The 18720-nt window shown below is 44.0% G+C and overlaps 1 protein-coding gene across 3 annotated transcripts in view; it reads right to left on the minus strand.

Moving 5' to 3' along the window:
- Window positions 1-18720, minus strand: part of GALM (galactose mutarotase) — a 104878-nt gene that overhangs the window by 12244 nt on the left and 73914 nt on the right. The gene's annotated exons all lie outside the window — the stretch shown is intronic.

An 18720-nucleotide genomic window follows, 5' to 3' on the forward strand; every position in this document is an offset into this window, starting at 1 on the left:
AATGTGCAGTCTTCTCATTGCAGTGGCTTCTCTTGTTGTGGAGCACAGGCTCTAGGCTCGCAGGTTTCAGTAGTTGCGACACACAGGGTCAGTAGTTGTGGCTCGCGGGCTCTAAAGCATAGGCTCAGTAGTTATGGCACATGGGCTTTGTTGCTCTGCAGCATGTGGGATCTTCCCGGACCAGGGCTCAAACCCGTGTCACCTGCATTGGCAAGTGGATTCTTAACCACTGCGCCACCAGGGAAGCCCAGAGTCAATCCTTTGAATGAAAGCTTTGTGTCTCTAGGAGTGCTTCTTGGAGGAGTTATAGTTGGCAAGCACCACCCGCTTCGTATGTGTAAGCCAGATTCCTCAACCTCTAATAAGTATATTTGTTCTTATCAAGGTGGGACATTCTGAAGCCTCTTCTCAATGATGTGGGTGGGTGAGCAGTCCTGAGGGAGGACACTGCAGTGTGAAGACCCTCAACTCTTAAAGGGCAAAGCACAGAAGGAATCTGGATGGGAGCCCCATTTTGGTGGTTATTACACAACAAATGATGCCCAGTCAAGACTATCCCTTCGTGGTGTTACAGAACTCAAGGGTGTTGGGACCAGAAGGGTTCTCAGAGCTCATCTGGTCCAAACTGCTCATGTAACAGATAAGACTGAGACCCACACAACTTGGTATCATCAAACAACAACCTGTGATATTGATATGCCATATTTCCTCAATTTAAGACACTCATTTTCTCATATATATATATATATATATATACACTATATATATATATATATATAGTGTATATATATATATAGAGAGAGTAATTCCACTCGGCTTGCAGAATCTTAGTTCCCCCCACAGGATCGAACCTGGCCCCCCCCGAATGTGAAAGTGCAGAGTCCACTGGACTGCCAGGGAATTCCCTCATTTTCATATTTTAAAATCTCTGAAATCATGTCATGTCATGCTTTAACTGGCAGAGGTGGTTTTTTCCTTCATGGAATGTAAAATAATGGTGAACTTTACAACTGATGGCATCTTAGAGTTGATAAAATATGTGAAAATAATTTGCCACATCTTCTGCTCTACTAAAACCACTGAACAAGAAATCAGGGCTTTGAGGAAGTTCCCTGGTGGTCCAGTGGTTAGGGCTCCGCACTCTCATTGCCAAGGGCCCGGGTTTTGACCTCTGGTTGGGGAACTAAAATCCTGCAAGCCACGTGGTGCAGCCAAAAAAAAAAAAAAAAATCGGGGCTTTGAGGGTGAAAAAGAGGAATCAGCGTTATCTTGTGAGTAATTTCTCTGGAGGTCCAAGGGAGAGAGCAAACTTCTCAACAGACAGTCCTCTAGACATGTTTGCCAAAAGGCTATAACATGGGTTTTACATTCTTCTGAATATTGTGCCATTTTGCTTTATCACCTTTCATTCTCTTCCCAACTTTCAGATCTGTTCTTCCCTAGATGCTAGGCTGAGCCATCTGAAACAACGTACACAAATATGTTGAATTTAGCTCAGTTAAGAAAGCCCAGGGAATGTGCGGAAGAATTCCTCCTCATAGGCATGTTCCTGGAATATGACAGAGCCAGAGCAATGGACTAGGAGCCTACTCACAGTCACTCTTCTGATCGATCAACACATTAAACACCTACTGTATGCCAGGCACTGTGCTGGGCAGAGCTGATACATAGATGAGACATGACCTGCCTTTTTAAGCCACTTGCAGTCTGAAGGAGGGAGAGGACACATAAGCCGCTCATAACCACAGAGTGTGAAGAGTGCTCCCAGAGGCACAGCTGTAAGAAAGAAGACAGGCAGTATGACTGGGTTGGCTTAGATGTGGCGGACTGGGGAGATTTCATGGATAAAAGTTTATTAGTTGAGCTGAGACTTGAGGTGAGGTCATGGTAGGTTGAATGGGTGAAGAAGGTTGAAGAATAATCGATGTGGAGGACACAGCTTAAGTACAAGGTGGTAGTGTGTGTGTGTGTGTGTACTGTAATAGTAGCAGCAGCAGCAGTAGTAGTAGCAGTTGTAGGGTAGAATGCCTCAGATGAGGAAAGAGATTAAGTAAAGTTAGATGAAATCACTTCTCTGAGCCTGGGGTTTTTCATCAGTACAATAAGCTGGACTAAATCACTGACTTTCACCCCCTACCCCATTCCTGCAGAATTTGCTATTTCAGAGGGAAGCTCAATAAATACAAGTGTGCACACACACACACACACACATTAAATAAATACACATATACCGCTGACCCTTGAACAACATGGTTTTGAAATGCATGGGTCCACTTATACATGGATTTTTTTCAGTAATACATACTACAGTACTATACTGTCCTTTTTTTTTTTAATTCTTAATTTTATTTTTTTTGGCTGCATTGCTGCACATGGGCTTTTGTCTAGTGTGGAGAGTGGGAGCTACTCTTCGTTGCAGTGCGCGGGCTTCTCATTGCGGTGGCTTCTCTTGTTGTGGCTCACGGGCTCTAGACGTGCAGGCTCGGTAGTTGTGGTGCACGGGCTTAGTTGCTCTGCGGCATGTGGGATCTTCCTGGACCAGGGATCGAACCCGTGTCCCCTGCATTGGCAGGCGGATTCTTAACCACTGCACCACCAGGGAAGTCCCTACACTGTCCTTGATTGGTTGAATCTGCAGATCTGGAGGGCCAACTGTAAAGTTATAGGTGGATTTTCGACTGCATGGAGGGTTAGTGCCCCAATCTCCACACTGTTCAAGGGTCAACTGTATACAACATAAAAAACATATATATAAAAGCCAAAGTGAAGCCAGTATAAGCTCTGAGCAGCTCACCTAGAAAACCCTAGGAACAGATGACAGCAGAGGTGCACCCCATCCCACCCCCTAAAAGTATGACCCACTTAGGAGTGAGAAGCCCCTGGTCCTAGGATCTTCCCCAAATACAAAAAATCCCAGGTTCCTCTGCAGCAGGCCAGGCAATCTGGCCAGTCTTTCTTGAGGGGGAAAGAGGAAAGGGACTCTGTTTCAGAGCCTTACACAATGATACAGTTTAGTACATTTAAAAGTTTTTGTATTGTCCCAGAACTGAATCATATATTTTGAAGGTAAGTACAGACATTAGGTGTTTAACATACTCTTTCAGGGTGAGAGTTATTTTTCCTTTCATGCGGTCAGATGGATAATGTTTTAGGAACTTGGTTCCTGCTATTTTTAGAGGAGAGATATAGCATGCAAAGTGGGGCTGGAATCTTAGGAGGCTAAGAAAAATGAGGAACTTGTACCTTACCATTAAAAAATTAAATAGGAAAAAGAGAACTGACTTTTAGCCATTTAAAGCATTTGGTTCTGCTTCTTTGAGTTCCTAAATACTAAGAAACATGAATGTCCTGTCTTTGGGTGAAAAGAGGGTATCCTTTTCTGAACTCAGAACTTCTGCTCAGAAATGTAGTCTTTTTGGCACGTGAGGACTGGGGTCTTTGAGTTCACACAGAGCCGCGAGGGTGCCTGGGTTCCAGAGCTCCTGAGGGAGACACGGAGGCCTGGCTAAGACCATCCTAGTGTCTGGTGTCCACTGTTCAACCAAGAGGATCCTCCTCTTACCAGAGTCAGCTTTAGGAAAGGTTAAGTGGTATTCTTTTTGAAACATCCTTTAAAAGCATCTATTTCCTTTGTCATGGTTCTACTTTTCCAAAAAAGAATTCTTGAGTAGGTAATATTTACACATGTAATCAATTTAAAAGATATCAAATGTAAAAGTTACAAAGTCGTACTCTACAGTGAAAAGAATTTCTCTCGTCGTTGTTCCCTACAGATGCAGTTTCCTTCAACAGAAGCAACCATTGTCACTTGTTTCTCATGCACCTTCCAGAGATACTACAAGGATATCCAAGCATTTAAGTGCACGTCCATGCACATCCACAAACTCACAGCCTGTTTCCACCTTGATCTTTTCACTCAGTTTATCTTGGAGGCTGTTGCTAAATTTATTCCTAGGTATTTCATTAGACAACTCCTTATGCACTCATACTTTTCTCATTTTTTCTATGATAATCTATTTAAAATTTCTTTTTGAGGTCACAATTACAAATTTATATATTTTCCTAGAAAATTATCCATTTCATCTATATTACTCTCATGTTTATTTGCAAAGAGTTGAGGAAAGAAATAATTTATGATACTTTCAGTTTCATCTGTCTGTCGTTATTTGCCTATGCTCATATCTAATTCTGTGGACTAAATAGATTAGCTAATGCTATATCTATTTTATTGGGTTTTTTTTTCCCTCCAATGAAGCAGCTCTTGGATTTATGAGTACTACCTTTTCTGATTCTTTTCAAAATTATAATTTCTTTTATTTTTGTTAATTTTTCTTTTGTTCTCTTGGATTTATTTTATTATTCTTTTTCAAATATCTGCATTAGATGCCTAATTCATTTAACTTCACAATTTTTGATTAATATAAGTAGTGCTAAAATTTTCTGAGTATTACTTTAACTATATCACATGTAGGAGTTTCCATTATGGATAACTGTAATATAATATTTGCTTACTATATATTCCTATATATTATTTATATATTTCCACATAAATAATTATATTATTTATTTTCTAAATATCCTTAGTTTTGGGGGTTGACTTCCTTTTTGATCCAAGAATTATTAAGAGACAGTTAAAACATTTCTAGGTCAATATTGGCTGTGTTGTATTTTGTGAAACTGCCGGAGGTTTTCTTCATGGTCTTAGATATAGTCATTTTTTGGTGAACTTCCGTTGTGAATTGCATCCATTGTGAATTGCATCCTTTAGAAAACAGAATGCTTTCTGTCAAGAAATCAGCCTTTTCTGATGTTCAGATTGAGACCCCCTGCTACTTTGGCTTTCACTTGCTTGGTTTGCTTTTGAATTCTTGTATTTTCAACCTTTCTGAGTCACTTGGTTTGTACACAGCATCCTGTTGGGTTTTGCTTTGTGATTTAATCTGAGAGACTGTTTAATAGGGGCGTTTTATGGCATTAAGATGACACGTATATTCTAATTGTTCTTACTTTGTCATTATATTTTATGGTATGCTTTCTGTGTTTATGAATTCTAGTCACTTTAAAAAAAATCTTTTACAATATGGTCTGTGTGTATGTTCCTGATAATTTAGAAAGTTTGTGTTTTTGTTTTAGTGGTTACATCTATATACAAGTCACTTCAATATAATATACTTAATTCTCTGTTTCTTAGAATCTTCTGAACTTCTTTCTCCCCTTTTCTCTGGGTTTCTGACACATTCTAATGTAATTCTAATAAAGGCACTTTTGTTTCCCAGTAGATGGTGCTAGAGACACAATGTAAAGAGCTTGCTTTATAAACATACACCTTGTCTGAGTCCAGTCGGTCCTCTAAACCCCGAGCAGTTCTGGAGGAGAGCTGAACTTTTTGGATCTCGAAGGCCAAATCCTGGATGGTAGTGACCCACCGGGGCGCTACTGTCCTGTGAAGTCTGGGTGACCAACTATCTCCCACACTGACTTTAAAAAAGACAACAGTGTTTCCTTAGGAAACAATTAGACTGGGAAAAAGAAGCAGCTGTTAACATGGGCTCAAGAAGATTTTAATCTTACCAACCCATATTCCCAGTGGTATTTATGTTATGCTTTCTTCCCTAACTTTAAATGGTGCTCACAATATTTAGTTCTTTCTTAAAGCCATATTTGACTCAAAATCGAACCCTTAAAATAGTCCCAATGTGATTGCCCGGATCAGTCAATCAATTACTTACTTTTCTTGACTTTAAAGAAAGTCATGGAATTTTCATGAAGGAAGGACCCAGGGCATATTTCATGTCTATTAACCTGATACTGAGCAATCTATGATATCGAGCAATCAATGTTTACTTTAGCTTTTCTCTCTGTAAAACAAAGCTGCTATTATTTGCCGCCCCATACATTACATGGAAATATTTGATAAATGATATGTTTGAACATTTTCAGGAGGATGGCATAAATAAAAGGGCTAAATTTCAGGAAATATATATATAACACAAAGCAGAGCTTAGAGAGGGTAAGACTTCAAGAACGGCAGAGAAGCCCTGACTTAAAATTTAGACACTTGGGAAAATTGTAAAAAGAGATTTTTGCTGAATGAGAAGAAAAAGAGAAGGTTCCAATCTGTCTTTTCCAGCCTCATGCCCTGACACACTCCCTCATGCACTTACTGGTCAGGCAAATGGGAAACTTAGAATTTGTCTCCCAGATTCACTATGTCTTTGGACCCTTTCTTGTAACTGGAATGACGTTTCTGGGCTCCCCTACCCCACTCTGGCAAAGCCCACCAGGTCATTTAAGAATGCTTATTCTCGGGATTCCCTGGTGGCGCAGTGGATGGGAATCTGCCTGCCAATGCAGGGGCACGGGTTCGATCCCTGGTCCAGGAAGATACCACATGCTGCAGAGCAACTAAGCCTGCGTGCCACAACTACTGAGCCTGTGCTCTAGAGCCCGAGAGCCACAACTACTGAGCCTGCGCTCTAGAGCCCACGTGCCACAACTGCTGAGGCCCGCACGCCTAGAGCCCATGCTCCACAACAAGAGAAGCCACTGCAATGAGAAGCCCGAGCACCGCAACAAAGAGTAGTCCCCGCTCGCTGCAACTAGAGAAAGCCTGCGCATATCAACGAAGACCCAACACAGCCAAAAATAAATAAATAAATAAATAAATAAATAAATAATGCTTATTCTCTAATGCTATTTCCTCTGTGAGGGACTGTATCCTCCACAGCTAGAACTAATCCCCTTTTCTACTTTGTTCATCCCACTTTGAACATACTTTCCCCAAGACATTCATCCCATTAAGGCATAGCTATAAGGTTATATCAAGCTTTATATCTGTAAGGAATATGAGCCCCTAGAGGGCAGGGATTGTGTCCTACTGATTTTTGACCCTCTGAGCATTAAACAGAGCCTTTACTTGACTGAAAACCTGATGAATGAATGAGGTAGAGGGAAAAAAAAGAGGGCAACTGTGAATGTTGTAGCATCCTGTGACAAAGTCAGAATGAAAGATCTAGAAAGGACCTTAGGAATTACCTCATCTAGTACCCCCACTTTGCAGATGAGGTTGGAACCCAGACGACTAAAGGGACTTGCCCAAGGTGACACATCTGCATAGTGTCACAGCCTCCAGGCCCCTACTCAGGCACTCTCCACCTCACCCTGGAGTGACTTGGGTACAGCCCCTCCCACCCCCAGCCCTCAAGTACTCTTGATTTTTCTAAGACTTTGGAGAATGAATGTGCAGTTCTTTCAATTTCGGTTTATGTGTGAGTTTGTGCTTTGGTGCTAAGAATAGAAGGAGATGTCAAAATAGCTGTCTCAGCAACACTGAGTGTACAGAAAATGAAGCCGAAATGGAAAGGGTGCCTTCAGAGAGGATGTCACATCACCAGACTTTGGTTTTGAAGCCATCAGAAAGCTGTCGTGTCAGCAGAGAGAAGCCGTTTTCAGATGAGGACTTCTTATTGTCCTGAATAAGGTTGGCTGGGTGTGCGTTTAGGTCTGAGCAGCAACGCCTGGCAGATGGTGGGCTCTGACCCAAAGGTGTGGGGTTACAGCTCTGGGGGAGTGGCCTGAGGCAGTACTTCTGCTTCCCCATTTCAGGGAAAGTCTGACTGCAGGCCCCACTAAGGACCCACCTGAGGTTACTGTCATGAATTTTGAATGAGACCAGTAGCTGTATGGTGGCAGCTGTAGAGGGTCTGGGGGGGTAGGATTAGTCAGGGTTGGGCTTTGTTAGGAGAATACAAAGAAAAAGGAGAGGGCAAGGGAGGGGAGAGCACATGAAAAGGGGTGATTCTAATGATGGACTTTTGATCTTAGTAGGGGAGGAGGTGAACAGTGACAGGGTGGTAGGATCAAGGGACTATAGGTTCTTGTGGCATTGAAGAATTATTGAAGCTGAAACAGACATCTTAAACAGTGATCATAAAAGGCTGCAATAAGACGTAGTGACAAAGTCAAGGGTATGACTCAAAGATCATAGGAGTGAGTAGCTGGAAACCTTGGAGGACGAGATCATTGGGAGAGGACGTCAAGAAGCTAAAAGGTCAGGGTATCATCCATATGGATAATGAAATAACGTAGAATTGTGATGAGAGTAATGTTGGAGTGTCAGTGAGCCAGGAATAAGGTCAAGTCTACAGAGGACCTCAACAAAGAGAGCTCACATGAGTGTCACCCTGGCAACTACAGCTGACTCATTCTTGCAAGAAGGTGACGTAGACCTGAGCAGTGGAAACAGGACTCTAACATTCCAGATGCCTGTCACAAGGCCTTAAATCTTCCTCTAGCCCCTCATTCCTGACAGAGTTATAATTACCTGCCCTCCGGAAGTACAGGAAAAACTCACTGCCTTCATGAAATCCATCTGCTTTGATTCATATCTCTTATCTCACATGAAGGAGTCTTACAGGCGCTCGACCTTTTCCCCATGACTGCTTGTGGCATACCGCATTTTTCAAAGATGGCCACACCAGGATATATTCATCCCACAGGCTCTACTTACAATGTGATGGTGACACTCCTTCAGTGAGAGGTGAAGTCTTTTTTCCCTCCCTTAAGCCTGGATGGACCTTTGTAACTGCCTCAACCAACAGAATGTGGTACAAGTGATGCTATGTGATTTCTGAGGCCAGGTTATAAATACAAAGTGGCTTTGGCCTGGCCCTCTCTGCCTCAGGACATTTGCTCTTGGTTCCGGCCACCATGTTGTAAGGAAGCTCAAGTCACATAGAAAGGCCATGCGTGAGGTTTTCTGGCTGACAGCACCCAGCCAATAGCCAACATCAACTGCCAGACATGCAGGTGAATGAGCCTTCTGATGATTCCAGCACCTGCTCTAACCTTCCAACAGAGGCCCTAGACATCATACACAGAGACAAGATATGCCCTGTCTAAATTCCTGACCACAGAAGCAGTAAGAGATAATAAAATGGGAGTAACTTATCACATAGCCATAGATAACCAGTATACTGCCTTGGGATGTTTTCACCTCTTGGCACTTGATTTGACAAGACAGGAGGTGACAAATTTTGACAGAAGTCCCTTTAGATGATTCTACCTTAAGAACACTAATCCTTGCAATTACTTTTGGATGGGGGAAAAACAAATATAAATTTGCTAGTTCACCCATTTTTGAGTATCTTTTATGCACCAGGCATTAAACTGACCCCAGGGAACTTAGAATCTGATGAAAGAGACAGACAAAAACATAAAAACTTACAGGAGAGTATGACAAATGCAACGAGAATGGCATTCAAAGGGCTCCGATGGAGCAGGGAGCAGCAGCCCCTACCTAATGCAGCCAGGAGGGTCAGGAAAGGTTTTCCAGAGGTGGTGACAGGAGGCTAACCTTGAAAGGTAAGTCAGGATTGGCTAACTGGACAAGGCGTAGGACTACTGTCCTCCGTGAATGACAAGAGTGGTCATGTGAATATCACTCTGGCAACTACAGCTGCCTCATTCTTGCAAGAAGATGATGTAGACCTGATTATTGGAAACAAGATTCTCTAAAATTCCAGATCCCTGTCACAAGGCATTAAAACTGTCACAGGAATGGACTTTTGTTGTCCGTATTTGGGGTGAAGGCAAGACAGTTATATTACACTTGTCCTCTGGGCTCCTAGCTCTGACTTGATTTTTTGGGCAAAAGCCTTAAGAAACAGAGTAGAAGGTAAATTAGTCCTTATGAACTCCTGATCAAACACTGACTACTGACATGGTTTTCTATGTAACATCATCTGGACATGAACACTCTTCTCAGTATCTGACTGAGAAAATTCACCCGGGGTGAATTTTAATTCAATGCTTTTAATTTCGCATCATCTGAAATAGCTCTTTTCCCTACCTGGTGGCCCTAGGGCCTGACTCTCTGAGAAGATGAACAGATGGTCGCTGCAAGAGTCACTGAATCTTCATGTTTATTCATTTTTTAGCCCCTCTTTCCTGGCAGGTCCCCTTTCTAGCTCATCTTCACACAACCCAGTAACACAAGTACAGTGTTATTGGAAGAAAACCAGAGTCCCTCCAGACAGTCCTCAGCACTGGTGACTCCTGTTTATAATTACAATTAAAAATCATTTTGAGAAAAGAGAAAAGAAAGCAAAAGAAAATCTGGCACAGACTTTGTAGAAAAGTTTGGTGGAGGGAAGAAATTTTCTCCAATAATTTTTTCTCCCTTAAAAAAGAAATGTTTCTGGGACTTCCCTGGTGGCACAGTGGTTAAGAATCCGCCCGCCAATGCAGGGGACCCGGGTTCGAGCCCTGGTCTGGGAAGATCCCACATGCCACAGAAGCAACAAAGCCCAAGTGCCACAACTAACCACTGAAGCCCACGTGCCTAGAGCCCGTGCTCCGCGACGAGAGGCCCCCGCAATGAGAAGCCTGCGCATCGCAATGAAGAGAAGAGTAGCCCCCGCTCGCCGCAACTAGAGGAAGCCCATGCACAGCAATGAAGACCCCATGCAGCCATAAAAAAAATAATTATTTATTTATTTTAAAAAAGAAATGTTTTTTAAAATATTAAGTATGTTATTTGAAAACTATTTTCTATGATTTGTCCTACATGTTGATTACAAATCTATGTAAGATGTCTTAGGATTTCGACAGACTTGCTAACTGACCTTGGTAAGTTTCTATGCCTCTGTAAGATTCAATTTCCCCACTTATAAAATGGAGCTAATATTGGTATCTACCTAATACAGATACTGTGATGTTTAATTGAGAGAATGCTATGAAGGAGGTCATATCTCTAGACCAGCACCTGGCACATCGTTAGTGCTCACTCTGTTACACACACACACACACACACACACACACACACACACACACACACACACAAACACTCCAGAAATACAGAGAACAGAGAAAACAATTATTCATTATAGTTTAAGTCATTAATACTAAAGGAAAGTGCATTCCTGCCTCCAGGGGGCATTGACATTTTCATTACAAAGGATTTTTTAAATTTTGTTTTTATTTTTTGAAACTTTCTCTCTTAGTGATTTTTAAATCTAGAACAATGGTTTTTAAAGTGTTTTCTGAATCATGGACTCCTTTGAGAATGTTATAAAAGTTACGGGCTCTCTCTCCAAGAAAATGCACACACACACACACACACACACACACACACAATGTCTCCAGAACCTCTGAAGTCCAGTGATGCGTGCCTGGTTAGGAATCTCTGATCTATAGGCTGGTAAGTATTTTCTGCCTATACCACTACTTGTCACAAAACAAGCTGTCCTCTCATGACCTGATACTGAAATGCACATTTGGAACGTTGCAGTCACATAACCTGAGGTGTCTGGGCAAGAAATGCGGACTGGGAGTTTCCTCCTATAGCAATGTGGCAAAGGCTTTGCATAATACATCAGGGCCTTCTTCCGGACGGTTTATGATTTCTCCATATTCTTGCAGCATGGACAACAAACTAACACGTGAAAGGGTACAGAAGCTTGTCTTAATCTGAGCAATTCAACAGCTCAAAGAAACTGCAGGAAAATGAAGTATCAGAGAAAGTGGAAATTGCCCCAATGACAGCTCAGAAAATGCGGCTGATTAGGCAAACTGTGTTCCCTGGTTGCAGGACATATCAGCAGTCATCATCCCCAGTTACCGTTATCAGCTTCAGGAGCATCCTGCTCACCTGGTGGGCAGTTAAACTCAATAGACATTAGAATGGATTTTAGGGTCAGGCAGGCCTGGATTTAAATCCTGACTTTCTTTGCTGTAAAAAATTGTGGAGGTCATTGAGCTTCTCTGAATCTTGAACTCCTCATCTATAAAACGGGGATAACAAGAGTGTCTACTCATAGGATTATGGAAATTAAGTGAGATAAGGCATGCAAAGTGCTCCTACCCAGCACATAAGAAATACTTAGTAATACAGCTGTATTATGGACAATAGCTGAGGACAATAACAGCATAGACATTGGAGTTGGGGAGACTGGCTCCAAATCTTGACTCTGCCAGTGACTTACCCGTTTAACTTTGTGCAGGTTACCTGACCTCTCCAAATGCCCGTTTCTTCAAATGAGGCTTAACTGAAGCATAACACCTACTTCAAAGGGTAGTTCAATGAGCGAATGCACGTATATGCTTAGCTCAGTGTCTGGTACATATTAAACACTCAGTAAAAATGGTGGCAATGATGATAATGATGATGGTCATAATAATAGTTAATACTTACAAAGCTCTTAACTAAATGCCAGGAAGTGTTCTAAGCACTTTACACGTATTATCTCATTTAATCGTCACAACTAATGACGTAGGTCCAGTTACCGTCTCCACTCTCCACTCTACACATGAGGCCCACAGAGGTAGAATAAGTTGTCCAAAATCACAGAGCTGGTGAGGATTTAAACCTAAGCAGTCAGGGTTTTAGTCCGTGCCCTTAACTACTGTGTTTTCCTGATGATGATGTGTCAAAATCAGCCCTTTTAAACAGCCATTCAAGGTCATACCAAGGACTCACTTCACTAAGGTCAGAGGTGCTTTCCACTTCTCTGGCCAGGACTCACTTGCCTGCCCCCATCAGTTTTCATGGCACCCCGGGGGGACCCACTGCCCAAGAGCAGTGCATTGCTGGGGCCGGATGTTGATCTATGAGAACCAAGACCTCCTTCCCAAATCCCCCTGGATCCACTGGACTCGGTCTGCCAATGGCTGTTAACTGCTCTCGTGTGAGAGGGGCAGCCCTTCTGCCAGTGTTCGGGGTTTGCTTGATGATTTCAAAAGGGGAACACGTTGGGGCAGAAGAATTTTCCCATACGCTGCTTCAGAGCAGCTCGAGCAGACTCCAGCGACAATGGAGGCTCATTGGAGACCCCTGGCCTCCACTCTTCCCTGAGAGTCACAAGGCTCCCACAGTGACGGTTCACAGGAAGCCAAGAAGAGCAGCAGGGACAGGTCAGCTGATATCCTGACACCATGAAAAAGATAGTAGTTGAACATAGATAGCCAAATTATGTTAATGGCCTAGGGTCAGAGAACGGAACCAGTAAGGGAGAGAGGGGAGAAATCAGTCCAGCCTTTCTGGTCAGTTGACACAGTGGCAGTGTCAAGAAATGGCTTTATGTGGGAAATTTAGCCCCTCTGATCTCCATCAGTGCTGCCACTTCTCACAAATCACCCCAAACCAACATACCACCATCTAAGTTTCGAGGCATACCCCGGACACCCTTATACTGAGACTGCCGCCCCAAGCCCTCCTACACAGAAACGGTGGTCCCATCACACTTGCTCAGCCTCCTCTAGTTTAGTCTGGACACGGAAGTTGTGTGTTTGTACTAGTGGAGCTGGAGGGCAGGCAGCCTGGAAAGGCGGGGCCGGCCTCCCCGCTCTCACTAACTAACGTGCAGGATGTGGTCGTGTATCCTCTCTGGGAATGTGTGCGCTGCAGACCCAGAGTCCTATGTGCTCCTTGCATCTGGCGCTGCCCACAAGAACAACTTCACGCGCTACGAATTTAGGAGCAGTTCTCTGCCCTGGGAAGAATTCTGGAATGGAGACGGAAAAGGAAGGAGGAAGCCTGCTCCCCCCGAACCAAACACAGACGTATTCAAATACAAACCATTCCTGGCCATCCCCTAGGCTTCTCAGACTGGGTCACAAGGCTGGTGGCTCACGGAGCTTGGGGAGATGAAGCATCTGGGCTTCAGTGAGCAGGCTCTGTAGGGAGTTATCAAATGGCCTCTGATCTGTGGCTAATCTAGATGAAGATACAGAAGGTATTCTCCTCAGACTATGACAGCATGAAGCTGGGAGGCAGATACGCTTGGGATAACAGAATCAGGAATTCAAAAGAAAGTATAAAGCAGGGGGTAAAGCACTGGTTACAAGATGAAATTTATGGATAACAGGAACAGATAGGGTCCTGCACCTGTGTCTGAAAAAAAAAAACAAAACCTCAAACCAAAGGACACCAGCTAGGTTTCGATTGTAACCCTAACCCCAGGTACAAAACAATCTTCTGAGGTTCTATTTCCTTACTTGTGAAATTGGGACACTATAGCCCCTCCCTCATTAAGTTGTCATGAAGATTAAGGACAGTTGATATAGGGAAAGTACCCAGCACAGCGATGTGATGGTTCTTCGTACAGTGCTTCACACACAGGCGGTCTGGTTCCAGAGCCTTTGTTCTTAACCGTCACGTTACATTTACTCTCATAAATGTTAAGTCTAGTTACTGCAATTATTACCTACTAGGGAGAGATGTAGCTGAGCCACAGCTTGTATGAAAATGACTTTAAGGATGTGGTTGGCAGTAAGTTCGATGGAAGTCACAGAAAGACTGTAATGAGGTGTTGGCAGCTCTTGGTTACTGTCTGCAGCACAGGCATCACAGGATGACCCGAGGATGTTCTGCCTCAAGAAGAAATGACTTGGGGGCGACATGACAGCTGCCTTCTAAGGTCATAAGCCTGCTCTTTAGGGACCCGAGGCCCAGAACTAAGCCAAGTGGGGGTCGGCTCTAGGTAGACGGATTTCAGCTCGATATCAGAAAGGCCTTTCCTACGTGCTGGCCCAGGATGGGCAGCGAGCATCCTGGCCAAGAAGGCACCTGAGTGTCGGCAAAGCCCATGGTTCTGAGATTCAAATACTCAACTGGTGGGTGGTGGTTGGAAAAGATAAGGTCCTTTCCAACTGTGACATTCCAGGACTATAGGTCCAATGGCCCATGGGACAAACACGGTGAAGCAAGTTGTTCCCTTCGGGAGCACACTGTGATATTTGGTTAATTCTCTCTCTTTTTTAAATAAAAATTTCAGCTTTTCTTACCTAAGGAAGCCATTGGCTGAGAGCAGCTCTTTGCAGAATGAGCTGTAAAGGATGGCTTTTGATAAGAGAGGCTGAGTCAGAGCGTGAAGTGTTGGAGCGGAAAGGGGAATAAAGGTAGCTAAGGGGCAGCAGGAGGACCCAGGGTTGTTTGGGAGAGGAGCAAATGGGCAGAAATAGCTGTCAAAAGGGGGGGAAAGCAACAAAAGTTACTAGAGGTTACACAGAGCTCTTTAGAGCCTTTTCAATAGCTGCTCAAAGCACGGACCAGGACCATCAGCACAGGCATCACCCGGTGCCTGTTAGAAACAGGCTCCACCCCACACCAAGTCAGAATCTGCGTATCAACAAGTCCCCCAGGTGACTTGTGTGCACTTTAAAGGTGAAAGGCAGTGATGTGGAGACCATCTAAGGGAGACCTAGGCTCAAGTGTGCTTTCATCTCAAAAAAAAGGGGCAGGGGGAGGCGAGGAATGCTGGGGCACGAGGAAGAGTCTGGTCTCTATGGGGACGGCCCAGCTATGCTTCCAGCCCAGCTGCTCCAGTTATGTCTGTTTCTTTAGTCAGGTTCAGAACAGTCAGTCAAATTTGCATAAGGAAACCAGCGGTAATGGGGCTCGTGGGCACAGGTACTCATCTGACACCTAATTAAGCCATCTTGGTAAATCATCTCTAGAATGCCTGTTATTATTTTAGGAAACAACATAAAGAGAATGAAAATTAAAAGTAACAGCTTGGGTGGGAATTTTGACTTCATTCCAGTGGTTGGCAAGTTAAGTACCTTGGGATTTTTTTTTAAGGTAATATTTCTATAAATTTTCGTAGATCACACGACCTCAAAGCTTGTCTCTGCCGCAGTTTTTTCCTTTTCCTCTGCCGATGCTTCAATTTTGCGGCTTTATTCTACTGCTGGTTTTTATGTACTTATTTAATTTTTCCCACTGAACAATTTTTGGTTTTGACTTGCAGTGGGGGAGGGCATTACTTCTGCATATTACATGCCATCGGAAGCATAAAATGCTAAACACTGTTGCATGATGTTTTCAGGTGAGAAGACAGTTTAACATTTCACTGTTGGGCCCACGTGAGGCATTTTCATGCGGGGAATTTTTCCATCCTAGACTCTCATCAAGATGGTATCTGGGGATTTGCCACCAGTGTAAAATTCACCCAACTGTCTGTAGCCTCCTAGCCTTCCCGCTAGACCTGGTCTCCTCCTGAGTGCCGCCACGTTCCCCTGGACTTCCAGGTGTGCACGAGGGCCCTAACATCCTCTGTTACCTTCCCCGGGCCCACTGTCTGTGACCTGAGCCACTTGGTTAGTAACACCCTTACTGACCTGCTTTACACCCTGTCCTCTCCTCCTGCCCCTCCTTCCAGATAAAACCCAACTAGGGATCATCCCACAATCCACCTTCTCTGCTTCTGACTCCAGCTGCTAAGAGAAACACTTGCTGGGGTGGTATCTGTAAAATGCCAGTCTTGCTAGGTCAATCCCCTGACTTAAAATCCTTCAAAGTCTTACATGATTTAAAGATAAAATCCTAGCTCCTTACTATGGCCCAGAATGCCCATGAAGACTACACTCAACTACAAAGCTGGGACCAGGATGAGGCAATCTAGCATCCAGGGTACAAAATTTAAGGAGACACTCGCTCTCAGGTGCTGACCCTGCGCCTGCATGACCCTGAAAGTGAGTGCTGCCTTAAATTTTGCACGCTAGGTGCTGCACCTCTCTTGCCTCACCCTAGCCTCCATCCTGCCAAACTGTCTCTGTAGCTTTTGACTTAACAGCCTACCCTCACACCCACATTCCGTGCTTATTAGTACTCTTACTCTCCTTGTTGCTAGACCCTCACAGACACTAGGAAGCTTCTCGAAGCTCAGGGTGACATCGAGAAGGCATCTTCCTACCCTCGCCTCCACGCTCCCTTAGTCCCACGGGCATCACCTCTACCACTGCCCTGACTACATTAGATTCTTCAGTCCCTGTGCGCCTCTCAAGGGCACGGGTAGTGTTTCTATGGCCAGTGCCCCAGGGAGCATGTAGCAATCACTAGGTGTTCCACAAATGTTAGCTGAACTGAACGCAAGTCGGCTCTGAGAACTTGCTTGAGTTAGCCTCAGGCCCATGGCACAAAGCCCACAGTTACCTCTCATCCCTTTCAGAAAGGGGTGACCTCTAAGGATTGTTATGCACCAGGTATGAACTAGAGCCAGGCCCCTGTCCGGACCTAGGGTGGGGGAGGGGAGTTGGTAAGCCATAAGCTCTTAAAGGGTGGTAGTCAGAGTTCTAGCAAATAGCTCCCCTTCTGGCAAATTTACTTGCTGTTACTCTGAAACGTTCATAGGAATTATGCAATGTCTGGCCAAGTGCTAATTTCTGAGCTTTCTTCCTGCCAAATTTCCACCGCGCTGGCTCATGTTTGCCAATCTCGTAGCAGTGATATTTTCCAGGAGGGAACACGAGGAGCTTTGCGAGTATTCTGGAGTCCCATAAAGCTGTTCTTGGGGCCGTCTTATAAGGTGGGATTCGGTAATGCATCCCCTTGGAGGGTATCATTGCTACCAGGAGAGTTCCTTGGAGTTGCTGTATTGAACTTTCGTAGACACTGTCTAGGAGGGACCTGTCACATAAGAAACAGCTCTAGGGTAAATAACAGTCTATGAGATCCAATATCACCAGTTTTACTCCTTTAGTGTCATTCAAGTATTTTCTTAACTGTAGCCTTATTTCTTTGAGGACAGGACCTGTGCTATGTATGTGGCTGTGTGTGCTCCACGCTGCCTGGGTGTACCTATTTTGCTTGACATTGCCTCCCCAGGGCTGCATAGTACCTGGTGCATAGTAGGTACTTGATCTCAGCAGGTGATGGAGCATGGGAGAAGAAACTTGGGGGATACACTTGGACCTGGAGGGGCTAGTCTCCAGAACTGCAGAGCTGAGGGTAACAAACACAACACCATGCTCTGGCTTTCCACTTACAGGGAGGCCCCAGCATGTCTGCCTGTTCCCACACTCCACAGACTGATGACCAGGCCTGGAATCCTGACTGCACAAGGGCTGGTGAGTATTGGAAGACAATTTCATTCATCTGATCAAGCAGAAACAAACTCTGGCCATCCAACCCAGAGTGTTGGCTGCTGTAGCTCCTCTGGGTAGGACCTTGGGGAAGTTACTCTTTCTGGTGTGCCACCTTCTTCCTCTAGCTAGCCTTCTAGCTCCCTTTAGGGAATTTAATGGTGATGCATTAAAAAAAATAAAATTTATTTTTAAACCACCCTGAAGATTACAAAGAGGGAAATACACCATTGCTAGTCTCAAAAAAGATGACTATCTTGCAAACGATGCAACCGACGAGGGACTAATCTCCAAAATTTACAAACAGCTCATGTGGCTCAATATAAAAAATACAAACAACCCAATCAAAACATGGGCAGAAGACCTAAATAGACATTTCTCCAAAGAAGACAGGGCTAAGAGGCACATGAACAGATGCTCAACATTGCTAATTTATTAGAGAAATGCAAATCAAAACTACAAGGAGGTATCACCTCACACTGGTCAGAATGGCCATCATCAAAAAATCTACAAACAGTAAATGCTGGAGAGGGTGTGGAGAAAAGGGAACCCTTCTACACTGTTGGTGGGAATGTAATTTAGTACAGTCGCTATGGAGAACAGTATGGAGGTTCCTTAAGAAATTAAAAATAGAGTTACCATATGATTTAGCAATCCCACCCCTGGGCATATATCCAGAGAAAAACATGGTTCGAAAGGATACATGCACCCCAATGTTCATCGCAGCGCTGTTTACAATAGCCAAGACATGGAAGCAACCTAAGCGTCCATCGACAGATGAATGGATAAAGAAGAGGTGGTACATATATACAATGGAATATTACTCAGCCATTAAAAAGAATGAAATAATGCCATTTG

This window comes from Pseudorca crassidens, chromosome 14 (assembly GCF_039906515.1).
Source record: "Pseudorca crassidens isolate mPseCra1 chromosome 14, mPseCra1.hap1, whole genome shotgun sequence".
Lineage (NCBI taxonomy): Eukaryota > Metazoa > Chordata > Mammalia > Artiodactyla > Delphinidae > Pseudorca > Pseudorca crassidens.